This window comes from Marmota flaviventris, chromosome 5 (assembly GCF_047511675.1).
Source record: "Marmota flaviventris isolate mMarFla1 chromosome 5, mMarFla1.hap1, whole genome shotgun sequence".
NCBI classification, from domain to species: domain Eukaryota; kingdom Metazoa; phylum Chordata; class Mammalia; order Rodentia; family Sciuridae; genus Marmota; species Marmota flaviventris.
The window spans coordinates 110411156-110425039 of record NC_092502.1 but is presented as its reverse complement, the minus strand read 5'-3'; the positions used below and the strand labels follow the sequence as shown (position 1 = coordinate 110425039).

At 40.5% G+C, this 13884-nt stretch overlaps 1 long non-coding RNA gene across 1 annotated transcript; it reads left to right on the top strand.

Moving 5' to 3' along the window:
* The first annotated feature begins 10119 nt into the window (after positions 1-10119).
* On the top strand, positions 10120-12798 carry LOC139705707 (uncharacterized). The gene is made up of 4 exons (XR_011707516.1): positions 10120-10196; positions 11574-11732; positions 11887-12165; positions 12673-12798. It is a non-coding gene; the product is annotated as an uncharacterized lncRNA (long non-coding RNA).
* Positions 12799-13884: the final 1086 nt, after the last annotated feature.

The following is a 13884-nucleotide window of genomic DNA, read 5'->3' as shown; positions in this document are numbered from 1 at the left end:
CGAGGGAGAAAGGGGGCATAGCTGCTATCCTGGTATCCCAAGAAGCCAGGTGTTCTGCCCTTTTTATATATCCTAGGCTTCCTTTGATCTCCTCCTTTCCCCCTTATTTTTCTCCTTCCTGTGGACATGACTAGGCCCATTAATGCTTGGTGGGATGGCCAAAAGGTGGGAAATAGGTAGGCTGAAGGGGGAAGGGCAGGATGGAGTAGAGGAAAAACACCCTAACAACCTTATAGCTCCTTGTAGGGCAGGGATTTTCCTGGGACTGGTTACTTTGGCAACAGGTTGGAGCAGGGGCAGGTTCTTGATAAGATCCCTCAGGGACAGTCTCCCACTTCCCAGACTCACTCAAAATTGGCCTCCTAGATATACCTGACTTGATTTACCTATCTATACTGATGCCTGTCTAATTCTGGTTTCCACACCCTTAGAAAATCGTTCTTTAACTCCCAGAGTGCTCCTCAAACTCTAATGCCAAAAGGAATCACCTGCTCATACTTTAACAGGAGATTCTGATTCAGTAGGCCTGTGGGGAGCCGGAGAGTGTAGTTCTAGCCTGCTCTCAGGTGAAGGCCTCCCAGCAGGGAACAGCTCACAGCAGTCAGTAGACTACAAACCACAGCCAATGGGACCCAGGCCCACAGGGCAGAAAGTGGGAAGGCTAAGACAGCCTTATCTGTTTTTCATTCATAAACAGGACCCTGTTGCTGGCTGCTGCAGCACACCGACCACCACTGAAAAGAACAGAAGTGAAGATCTTTGCTTGGTGAGGTGTGAATAGGCATGGTTGGAATGCGCCAGTAGGCAGGCAAGACAACACAACCTTGTCTCTTGATTCTGCTTTGGATCAGTGAGACACACTGGTCTTCAGCACCCTGATGCTCCAACATCCACCCTTTCAAATGTTAGGATATACTCTGGGGTGTTGATGTTGCTGGGAAAGAAAGTTTTATTTTAGGTAGTGAAAATTTCTTTTACATCTCAGTAACATTGTTTTCATTTCAGTGGCCTTTAGTGATTAATAAATACACTCTATGATTTGTCAGGATCTCTTAAGCAATGAGTTAAGATATTTTTTTTCTATTTTCTAAAAACCTTTTCCTAAACCTAGAACATTAATAAACATTGGGAGATCAAGAGTCTGTCTTTTTATATCTAATGACAGTAAAAGAAGTGTGCAGATCATTTATCCAAACACTTAATTGTTAATCAAATTTAAGTTCCTTCCTTTTTAAAAAAAAATTTAGTTGCAGATGGACACAATAGCTTTATTTTATTTATTTATTTTTTATGTGGTGCTGAGGATCCAACCGAGTGCCTCACACATGGTAGGCAAGCCCCCTACCACTGCAACCCCTGCCAGTTCCTTCATTCTTGAGAGGAGACCATCTTTTTCATATTTTATCCTTTGCCTTTCATATTGCCCTTGCGGCAGGGCACAATCAGGAGCCACTTGTCAAAAGAAACTAACTTTATTTTTAGAACCACACTCCAAACAAACAGCCTCTCAGGAAAAAACCCCTCAGAGCCTCAACTGCCACCATCGGCTTACCACAAACCTCTCTCTCCCCCCTACAAGCTTCTCTCCACCTCCCACAATCCTCCTGCTCTTGAGGCCGATTGGCTTGGTCACGTGGGCAGAGCCAAAAAGTCCCCCAATGAGCAGCTCCGTGGTCTGAAAGGGCAGGGAAACAGTCCAATGAGCATCACCGCAGAGGAGCCAATCAGCTAGATGTTGCTGGGGCCGAGGAGCCAATCAGCTAGATGTTGCTGGGGCCGCTGTGAGCCAATCATCAGCCGGCAGCTGGATTGCTGGCAGCTGGAAGTTTGCTGGGGCCCCTTCGGCTGTGGCTCTCAACATCTCCCCCTCTCTGTTTAAACAACAAGCATGTGGCTTAGGGACCGTGCCTGTTAGGCAGTCCAATTCAACATATGGTCCTTACCCGTCATCGGATGAACTGACCTCTAGGCGTCAGCCTCCTGTCTTAGGTTGGTACCACTGCAATTGGATCATACCCGTCACTGACTACCGGTCCAGCATACAGCTATACTTGTGGATAGGCCTTTGCACCAGTGGGGGGGTGAGGTTCTTTGCCTCACCTCTGTTGGCCCCCAAATTTTAGACCATCACTAGTAGAGGAGGATGCAAAATGCCATGACATTAAGCCAATTGAGGGCTCCTTTGAAAAATTGTACCACCGGTGACATCATCAGCAAAAATACCCCAACACTACCACAAGTTGCTGCACCAACAGATAGTTCAAAATGCATACAGGTGAGCTCACAATGTGTCCAGGCAAGTTCTGCAAGCAGTTCAGTGATGGCTATTGTAGAAGGTGTAGATTGGTTTTATCTTTGACTTCACCAGCACTGGGATGAAGATAGGAATTCTGGCAATAATGGCTAAAGAAAAAATTATGTAACATTACAGAAGGCACTAAAAGAAAACAATTTTCTTAACAATTTACATTGTCTTCACCGGCACTGGGATGAAGATAGGAATTCTGGCAATAATGGCTAAAGAAAAAATTATGTAACATTACAGAAGGCACTAAAAGAAAACAATTTTCTTAACAATTTACATTATCTTTAAGAGAATTATTAAATATAATGAAAAGGAAAGGTGAAAGTAAACAAACAGATCTGTTAACCTTCTTTTTTGTTTACATATTAAAACAATCCTCAACAGTTGTTTACCCAATTTAAATTAAACCATATAAATCACGTGAAAAAAAAAAAATATTTGGATCCATTTTATAATGAGCGCTCATCATATATGATATATGGACATTCAAACATATAACACAAAACACAAGTGTGCACACATAACATAATACATACAACACATAACATTATAGTAAAGGCCTTATAACTTTTTACAGGTGAAATCTCCATTGCAATGTTTAAAAACTCTATAGTCAAAAAATAGAACTGATCAGCAAAACATTAACCTAGGTCTGTATGAGCTCAAAAAACAAAATAGAACTTCATGATATGGCAAAGGGCAATAATAAAATAGATATTGAAAAAAGCATCCTGGTTCTGTTGCAGATGTAAGAATAGCCAAACTGGAGTTTTGGATATCAGTTGTTATGGATTTGAGCCAAATCATCTTCTTTTTGGTCTGTAGAAATCGCTTTAGTTAATCTTTCTGGAATCCAAATCGGCTGCTGTTCTCCCTGTGGAAACACATAAACAGACCCCCGACTCCAGACAATCACTGGGTCAGGACCTTGGTTAATCTCTCTGGAATCCAAATCGGCTGCTGTTCTCCCTGTGGAAACACACAAACAGACCCCCGACTCCAGACAATTACTGGGTCAGGACCTTTCCATTGTCCTGTTAGAATATCCTTCCAAAGTACCTTGGGCTTATGTACATTTTTTGGACACATATGCCTTTCCGCAGCACTAAGTCCTGATGAATCCAAATTTAAAAAGTTTAGAGTAAAAAGGGTTATTTTAAGTTTATCTTTGGGGAATATATACCCCTTCCCAATTCCTTCTTTTTGCTTTAATAAGTACATTTTAATAGTTTGATGAGCTCTTTCAACTATGCCTTGTCCCTGTGGATTGTATGGGATTCCTGTTATATGAGTAATGCCAAATGTTGAGCAAAATTGTTTAAAAGAGGTAGAAGTATAACCAGGGGCATTATCTGTTTTTAACTGTTTTGGAACACCCACAGTGGCAAAATTTTGTAAGCAATGAGCTATAACATCTTTAGTTTTTTCTCCGGCATGAAGGGAGCCCATCAAAAATCCAGAAGAAGTATCAACTGTAACATGCAAATATTTTAATTTTCCAAATTCTGGCAAGTGTGTGACGTCCATCTGCCAAATATGGTTAGGTATCAATCCTCTAGGATTGACTCCAAGATTAACTTGTGGTAAAAAGGTCACACAATTTTGACATTGTTTTATTATTTGTCTAGCTTGTTCCTTAGTTATTTTAAAACGCTTTTGTAAAGTATTAGCATTGACATGGAACTTTTTATGAAAATTTATAGCTTCTTCTAGTGTAGAGAAAATATGTATGTCATGTGTAGTTTTATCTGCTAAATCATTGCCCAAACTAAGGGCTCCAGGCAATCCTGTATGTGCCCTGATATGTCCTATAAAGAATGGATCTTTTCTGTCCCAGATTAGACTTTGTATAGTGGAAAGCAAAGAGAAAACAGTAGAAGAAGGGGAAATCCTACCAGCATCTTCAAGAGATACTATAGCATTAACTACATACTGACTATCAGAAAATAAATTAAATACAGAATCTTTAAACATCACAAAAGCTTGTAAAACTGCATTAAGCTCTACCTTTTGAGCTGATTGTTTGGGTACTAAAAATGTAAAAGTTTGATCAGGGGTAACTACTGCTGCTGTACCATTATTTGACCCATCAGTGAATATATTTGGAGCATTCATGATAGGTGTTTTTCTTGTCATTTTTGGAAAAATTACAGGATGCAATGCCCAAAAAGACAATAAAGGATTAGATGGTAAGTGGTTATCAAATGAAACATTAGATTTGCACATGATTATTGCCCAAGTATTTAACTCATTAGCTAACTCATCAATTTGATTCATAGTATATGGAGTAATAATTTTATTGGGAGAAATTCCAAACACTCCCTTTGCTGCTTTTATTCCTTTGAGTATTAATTGTCCTACAGCCTCAGGATACCTAGTAAGAATAGTGTTAGGAGAATAAGATAAATGTATCCATAATAATGGACCTTCTTGCCAAAATACTCCTGTAGGAATATTTTTTGTTGGTAGTACAATAAATAATAAAGGCAAACTTATATCAATTCTATCCAAATGCATATTTTCCATATATGTTTCAATGATTTTTAATGCCTTTCTTGCTTCAGGCGTTAACATTCGGGGTGAATTTGGATCTGATGGACCTTTTAGGATATCAAATAAAGGTCCCAACTCTCCTGTTGGTATACCTAAATAAGGCCTTATCCAATTTATGTCTCCTAATAACTTTTGAAAGTCATTAAGTGATTTGAGTTGATCTACTCGTATTTGAATTTTTGGTGGACGGACCATGGTTGAGGATAATAGAACTCCTAAATAATTAATTGGAAAATTTAATTGTACTTTATCTATTGCTATCTCTAGATTATAATTTTTTAATAAGTTTGTAAGTGTGGCATAACATTCTAGCAATGTGTTTTTATCTTTGTGTGCTAATAATACATCATCCATATAGTGAAATATTTGTAGTTCAGAATTTTGATTTCTAAGTGGCTGGATTGCTTTGTTAACATAAATTTGACACATAGTTGGGCTGTTAGCCATCCCTTGAGGGAGTACTTTCCATTCATATCTCTGATCAGGACCTTCATGATTCAGTGCAGGGATAGTAAATGCAAAACGTGGACTATCCTCAGGATGAATTGGAATTGAAAAAAAACAATCTTTAATATCTATAACTAAAACATACCAGGTTTTTGGCAAAGCAGACAACTGAGGAATCCCTGATTGAGCAGGTCCCATAATAACCATCTCATTATTAATGGCTCTTAAATCTTGCAATAATCTCCATTTACCAGATTTCTTTTTGATGACAAAAATGGGAGTATTATGGGGAGATACAGAAGGTTGTATATGTCCTTCTGCTAATTGTTGTTTGACCAGGTCATGGGCTGCTTGTATCTTTTCTTTAGTCAGGGGCCACTGAGGAACCCATACTGGTCTTTCTGATTTCCAAGTAATTTTTATTGTCTCAGTGGCCCTTTCTGAAAATCCAACCCATGTCTGTCTGTTCCTTGATCTATTTGTATTGGTGCTGCTATACCTTGTTCTTGTTTTTCTAATCTTTTTCCTTTCCTAAAACCTTGTCTAGTCATAATAGTGGGTGCATTTTGGTTGATGTTATTTGTTAATGTCAAACCTAATTGATCTAGGACATCTCGTCCCCATAAATTTACGGGAAGATGATCCAATACATATGGCTGTATAGTTCCTTCACATCCTTCAGGATCCTTCCAATCTAATACCATTGCACTTCTATGGGGATTAGTCGCCACTCCTAGGCCTCGAAGCGTTTGAGTGGCTTGTTGTAATGGCCAATGTTTTGGCCATTCTTGACGAGAGATGATGCTAAGGTCTGCACCTGTATCCAGTAGCCCATTAAATTCATGTCCTTGAATATTTAGTTTTAGCATGGGGCGAGAATCTAAATTTAAAGAAAGCATAGCCCAATCTACACCTGTGGAACCTAATCCCTTGGAACCTCTTTCTACAGTATGACTGGAAAATTTATCATGTAGACTGGGTATTATTAGTAACTGTGCTATTCTATCTCCTGGTGAAATTACTGATATACCCTTTGGAGAACTGGCTATAATTTTTATTTCACCTTCATAATCGGGATCAATTACCCCAGGACTTATCATAAGTCCTTTTAGAGTAGAAGAGCTGCGTCCCAATAATAAGCCTACTGTTCCTTTGGGAAGAGGTCCTTTCACCCCTGTGGGAATGATTTGAACTCCCATCTCTGGAGTTAGTACTGCTCTGGCGGAGGCGCAGATGTCCAACCCTGCGCTCCCTCTGGTTTGTCTGATGAGGGATCTGATGGACAATGTGTCCTGGGCACTACCCTGATGGGGTTGCTGGGTTCCTCCAGTGCTCCGTATATTTGTGGTTTTGGGCCCCGGAGCATTGGGCCCCCTTGTCCATTTTTTGGCAATGGAGCCTGATGCCTTTCTCCACGATATCGTGGATAAACACCTGGTCCTTGTTCATTTTTTGATAATGGAGTACCCTCTATGGTGGTTTGAGAACGGCATTCATTAGCCCAATGTCTCCCTCTACGGCATCGTGGGCAAATACCTGGTATTCTACTCCTTGGATACCTAGTTTTGTTAAACCCTCCTCCAATGGGGCAATTCCTTTTAAAATGTCCTGTTTGTTCACAATTGTAGCATGTTATTGGCCTGGCATCTAAAGCCTGTTTTACTGCAGCTGCCACAATTTGCCCTTGTTCATTAATGTCTCTGGCATCTAAAGCCTGTTTTACTGCAGCTGCCACGACTTGCTCTTGTTCATTAATGTCTCTACATAATTTAATATATGTGTTTAAATCTTCATGTTTCCATGGTCTAATGATATCTCTGCACCAACGATTCGCTTGCTCATAAGCCAGGTGTTTTAGTAATGGCATTGCTTGTTCTGTATTCCCAAAAACTCTGGTAGCTGTTTGAATAAGCCTATCTACAAATTCAGCATAAGGTTCATTAGCTCCTTGTATTACCTTAGATAATTGACCTTGTAAACCTCCATGTCCTTGTAAAGTCTTCCATGCCTTAATTGCATCTGCAGCAATTTGTGCGTATACGCCAGGATCATATGCCATTTGTTGCTGCTGATCCTCATAAGGTCCCTTTCCTAACAACATATCTAGATTTCTCTGAGGATAACCAGCTGCTGCATTTCGCCTAGCCGTCTCCTTGCAAAATTCCTCATTGGCAACCTTCCATAACAGGTATTGTCCTCCATTTAGCACAGCTTTACACATATTAGCCCAATCTGCTGGCGTCATGTTCAAGTTGTTAATGGATTCGACCAAGCTTACAGTGAAGGGTGCTTGAGGACCATAGGTTGTTACAGCCTCTTTTAGCTGCTTCACTGTTTTGAAATTTAAAACTTGGTAAAATCGCTGCCCTCCTGCCTCAAATACAGGGCATGTTAATATTTGAGATCTTGTCTCAGGATCCCAACTATCAACTGCGGGGGTTGGGGACCTCCCAGCATACGGAGGTGGCCTTGTTAGTTGGACACTTACGTCCTCTGGTGATAGAAAGGTGTTAGTAGCAGTCTCCTGTAGAGGTGGTGCTGTTGGTTGGACACTTACACCCTCTGGTGATAGAAAGGTGTTAGTAGCAATCTCCTGTTGTAACTTTCCCCCTGATGGCTTTTTCTGTTTTACACTTTCTTTCTCTGTCTGACTAACTTGAGAGGCCTTCTCTTTTACTTGAATCTTTTCCTCTGTCTGACTAACTTGAGAGACCTTCTTTTTTACTTGAATCTTTTCCTCTGTCTGACTAACTTGAGAGACCTTCTCTTTTACTTGAATCATTATGTCTTCTCCTTCCTCTACCATTGTCTGAACTGAAGGCTTTGGACTAAGCAAACAAGATACGAACGTCCACAATGGCAATGTGCCAACTGGCAGAGTCCCTGGGCTTTTCTTTTCTATTCTTTTTAAATCTTCACCATGATGGTTCCATTGTGATATATTTAACAACTCCTCCTTAAAAAGCCATGGGCTACATTTTTGTATTGTATCAACGTATGCCCTGACTGCTATTGATTTTACTGGGATGCCTCCTTCCTCTAACAATTTACTTAACACTCTTTCAGTTTGTTTTTTACTAATTTCTGATCCCGTATTTCTACTATAATACAACCCAACAAGATGACGCCAAACAAAACCGAGACAGAATGAAATAAAAAGGGAACAACAAAAAGTCATTATAGCCTTTCTATCCTCCTGACATGTGCATCCGTCCTTTCTCCCTATCTGTTCCTCAGACGTAAATAGTTTTTCCTCAGATGTGAGCGGTTTTTCTTCCGTCTCACTCATCTCCAGGGACAGGCAACTTAAAACAAAAGTGAAACAAAATAACAAAAGAAGAATCTTAAAATGGCTACCCATCCTCTCGCCCTGCCCTCAGGGGCGAGCAGTTCACTTACCCTCAGTCGCTCCCCGTGCGGGCCACCAGATGCCGCAGTCTGGCTGGGCACAATCAGGAGCCACTTGTCAAAAGAAACTAACTTTATTTTTAGAACCACACTCCAAACAAACAGCCTCTCAGGAAAAAACCCCTCAGAGCCTCAACTGCCACCATCGGCTTACCACAAACCTCTCTCTCCCCCCTACAAGCTTCTCTCCACCTCCCACAATCCTCCTGCTCTTGAGGCCGATTGGCTGGGTCACGTGGGCAGAGCCAAAAAGTCCCCCAATGAGCAGCTCCGTGGTCTGAAAGGGCAGGGAAACAGTCCAATGAGCATCACCGCAGAGGAGCCAATCAGCTAGATGTTGCTGGGGCCGAGGAGCCAATCAGCTAGATGTTGCTGGGGCCGCTGTGAGCCAATCATCAGCCGGCAGCTGGATTGCTGGCAGCTGGAAGTTTGCTGGGGCCCCTTCCGCTGTGGCTCTCAACACATATTGCCCTCTAGTTTTCTCACTCTGAATGAAACAAGATAAAAGGGAAAATGTCAATTTTTCATAAGAAATGATATGCTTTCTATGATAGACATAATGATAACTCACTTATAGGATTCTGAATGATAGGAGTAGCATAGTAGCCAGGGCCCAAGTCAGAAGCTGGTGCTGGTAAGAGCTTAAGTTTGAAAATGGCAAGACAAAAGTTGGGGCTTAACCTAAAGGCAAATGTCAAAAAAAGGGGCTTTTGTTTTCCCATTCACTGAGGCTTTTGCTCTTCTGCTTTACAACTAACTGACTAAATTCATGAAATAACTACTTCCTTTTTTTTTCTTTTATTTAAAGAGGGGATAAAATGTCATTTAGAAAAATTCCCTGGGCTGAAGCCATACCTCAGTGGTAAAGTGCTTGCTTCACATGTGTGAGGCACTGGGTTTAATCCTCTGTACCACATAAAAATACATGAAGATACTGTGTGTTCATCTACAACTAAATAAATATTTTTAGAAAATCCCTCACAATTATTATAATCCATTAATACAAATCGCATTATGTTATTATAGACCAAAGGAGGCTGATTTAATCTGAAAAACTTCCTAAAGGTCTAGAATATGAAGGGCACAGATGGAAAGTGTGCCTGCACCAAGACACTACTATAGCTGGATATTCCAGGTTCAGTCTGGGCACCACTCCACCTTGTGCCTTCCAACCCAAACAAGGAAGGTGTGAATCTACAGGGCTCCTGTGTGGGGCTGGTGGCCCAGGGCAGTGGATCTGAAATAGAAATGGGTTTCAGAGACCAAAAAAGCTGTGGGAATGCCCCTGGGAGACATATGTGGCGTTCAACAGGCTCATCTTCCTTTCTGTACTTTTGCATGCACTGATCTCCTGGGACTAGGACCTCATCTGCAGTAGCTTGGGGATGCCAAGACCTGATAGGTGCTTATACAGAAGTCTCCAATCCTATCCATAAAGGAAGTCATTTCTGTGCCTTTAAGGATCTTGCTCAGCAACCCTCAGGTAAGTGGATTGGTTCTTGCTTGCTCAAGGCTTTCCCAAGGTGGGGAATTTCCCCCCACATTGTGGTTCCTTTCCAGGTAGAACTCAAGGACTACAGAATTCTGCACCTGCTCCCACAGGAGAGAAAAGAATTAGTTTTATTCATCTTTGTTTTTTGTATTGCTTTAAAAATGTATCTATTGACATATTTACAACAAACATGAAGGGGTTCATGTTATATCTTCATTCATACCGAGGGCATTCGTCACTTCCACCAACTTGTCTTCCATCTTCTCCTCAATCCTTCCTAGACCCTAATAATCCTTACTTTACATTCAAGTAAACTTTTTGTTTATAAAATTCTACATTTGAGAGAGAACATGCCATACTTGTAGCTCTTTTCATAACAACTGGCTGAGATAAGCTCTCTGAATATGCTTGATTGAATAATAATGCAGAGTTGATGACATTGAAGGGATCATTAAACAGAGGGGCCGGTGTTTCTATAAGATGTAAATATATGTGTGCTTCTGATAATTTTTTAATAACCAATTTCTGGTAACCTTGCAACAGTGGGCCATACCTGTAATCACACCTATTAAGGAGCCTGAGGTTGGAGGACTTCAAGTTTTAGAAAGCCTGCGATATTTAGGAAGGCTCTGTGGCTGAAAGAAAATACCAATAAAGGGGCTCTGGTAGTAAAACGTGAAAAATTCTTTTACATTAGGGAGATGTTTTAAAGGGCCACAGTTATGCGTTTGTTCTTCACTGGGGTTATGCTTCTAGGATAATAAGCAGTATGATCATGTAAGAATGATCAAACCTTTACAAAGGTTATTTGTTGTACTATGTTTCAGGAACTGTTGTTACTTTGCTCATATTTCCTTTTTTCTTCTTCAGTACTGGGAATTGAAGCCAGGTCCCTAGAACAAAGCTACATTTCCAGGCTTTTTATAATTTTGAGAGAGAGTCTCCTTTAGTCACTCACCTGACTTCAGACTTTCATTCCTTCTGCCTCAGCCTCCTAGTTGCTGGGATGACAAGTGTGTGACACAACTATGCTGGACTGACCTATGGTTTCTTAGAATCCTAAGACATAATTTTCAAAATTAAGAATTTTGTTCTCACTTCACAGATTGAACAATGTCCACCAGCTGTGACTTAAAAATTTTAAATTTATAATGACATTTTAATCTATTAAAGGTTGAGATAAGAATTTAAATCTGAACCATATTTGTTTTTCTGATATTTGAAGAGTATAGCTTTCCATCCCCCCATGACACCTCTCTATTCCCCTTTGTCCTTATAATTTAAGAACTCATCCATAGAGAAACAAAACAGGTAGCTGAGAATTCCAATCAAGAGTGGAGAATTGATCTCCATCTTTTCTCCTAGCAGGACTGTCTACAGAGGACTCGGTTGCAGCATTGCCTTTGGTTTGATTTGGGATAATGAATTAAGCCTTTGTAGAAGCAAAGGTACATGCCCTGAAGAAGCGCTGTGATCATGGGATTTCACATATACAAAGGAAACAGAGAATCTGGTGTTTCATAATGAGTAAGCCTTTGTGAAATATTTTAACCTTAATATGCTTAATCTAATTAATTAATTAATCTAATGAATTACTCATACCAATTAGATTTATTATAATTGTATCCAAGATGATTTCTCTTCTTTTTTCTTTTTTTTTTTTTAAATTTGTTCTTCCTAGATATACAGGACAGTAAAGATGATTGCTTTTCTACTGAAGTTCATCAGACCCAACCTTGTGAAGCAATTTGCTGCCAAGAGTACCATCATCACCCAACATAACGAACTCTACCTTGAAATTGTTCATTCAAGCGGGCCATCAGTAAAAAACAAATGCTGAGCAGCCACTCAATTCTTTCCCTCCTCTTTCAGCCCTGACACTGCTTCTTCTGATCTAGAGGCCAAAGTCATGGACCAATCACTCCTGTGTCAAGCAGGCTCTGGAATCTACAGAGTGACAGTAAGATCCCAGTTGCCTTTGTCACTGAGCTTAGAAGATTCTGGGAAGTGGTTCCCCCTTCTGTCCTCAGCTGGGAGAACCCTAGTGGGAAAGCCTAAAATACAGGCCATGGGGGCTGCTATATTGGGTCTCCTTCCACTCAGACACTTGCCTAGCACCCATACACCATAGAACCATCCCTAGTTCTACCTGCCTGCCTTTCCGGATCCCTATGCCCATGACACCAAAGAACTCAAATTCATCCTCAGGAGAGTGCCATGCTGCAAAGCAACCAGACAGTCGCCTGACCTGGCAGCTTCTCTTGGTCAAATCCATATAGTTCTAGAGACAGCCTCCCCAGAGACATGCAGACTTTTAACCCTGATCCATGACCACTGAGTTCTAGGAGTACTGAGTGTTCAGATTGGTAGATTTTGTTTTTAGTTCTGTTCCAGAAAAATGTAAGATGTATCCCTTACCAAAGTCTCCTTGTTTACTTTCTAATAGGCAATTGATGTTGTTGTACAGGTTCTCATGAATATTTGGTTCTCTTGATCAAGAGGAGACAGAATGAAGAGAGAAGAGAGGATGGAGGAGTGCTGCAAGCAATAGGAGACAGAGCTCTGATTCTGAGCTGTGCTGTGGACTGGACATCGGAGCCTTAGAGATGGTCTCCTTTGGTGGACAGAGGTATGGAAAGTATCCAGGGAGAGCGATGCAAAGGAGCCCCAAATTTTAGCCTCAAACAAATATATCCAAGTATAGGAAAGAAAGTGTGGGATGGTAGGAGTTCCTTAGCTGGGAAATGTGTCTCTTTGCACAATATCTGTATCCTGCATCCACCTAAGGAAGGGCCTGGAGTCTTCAGTGACTAAGACAGCCACAAGGCTGTCCCTGACCAACACAGCTTCTCTCAGACACTAGCATCTCTCAGAATGGTGTCACTGAGATCCAGTTTAATACCAACCAGGGAGAGGAGGTCCTGGAAGGTAGAATGTCTGCCTCTGGTCCCTGGATCCCTGTGGTAATGAGTTAACCTATATAGAAAATGTACAAATGTCTCTATTTAAACAATGTATTTCTTGATGGAAAGGCTTACACAGAAGAAAAACTAAAATATCTAGATGAAATTTTGAAAGACATGTTTTCTTTTACTTGTATATTTGCTCAAAGAAAAAATTCTATAAAACTAACCTTATAAAAACATCCTAAAATCAAAAATATTTTAAATATTCTTTTCATGGAGAATATGTATTTTTTAAATATTTTTTCGCAGTTGTAGATGGACACAATACCTTTCTTTATTTCTCTTTATGTGGTGCTAAGAATCAAACCCAGGGCCTCACACATGTTAGGTGAGCACTGTATCTCTGAGTCACAACCCCAGCCCAACAGGAAATGTATTATTTTATGGATAAAACCTAAGTCCATTCTTCTGGGGTTGTCAAAAATGAAAGAGATTATAATAAGCTCAAGGCACAAAGTCTAATATAAGAGCACGATTGTATTCCTTCTGTCTTTAGGAACCCACACTGAACACACACAGTTTATGCACAAGGGATAAAGAAAATTAGCAATCCGATCAAGAAGCAAAAGCAGATTTCAGACTGAATATCAGAGAATGTCTCTCAAAAATCACACAGCAACTGGCCCATAGAGAGAGTTTCAGAAATTAGAAAAGACTGGACGGTAGCCATCAGCACCAGAGCAAACCTCTACAGAGCCACAAAGCCCCTGGCA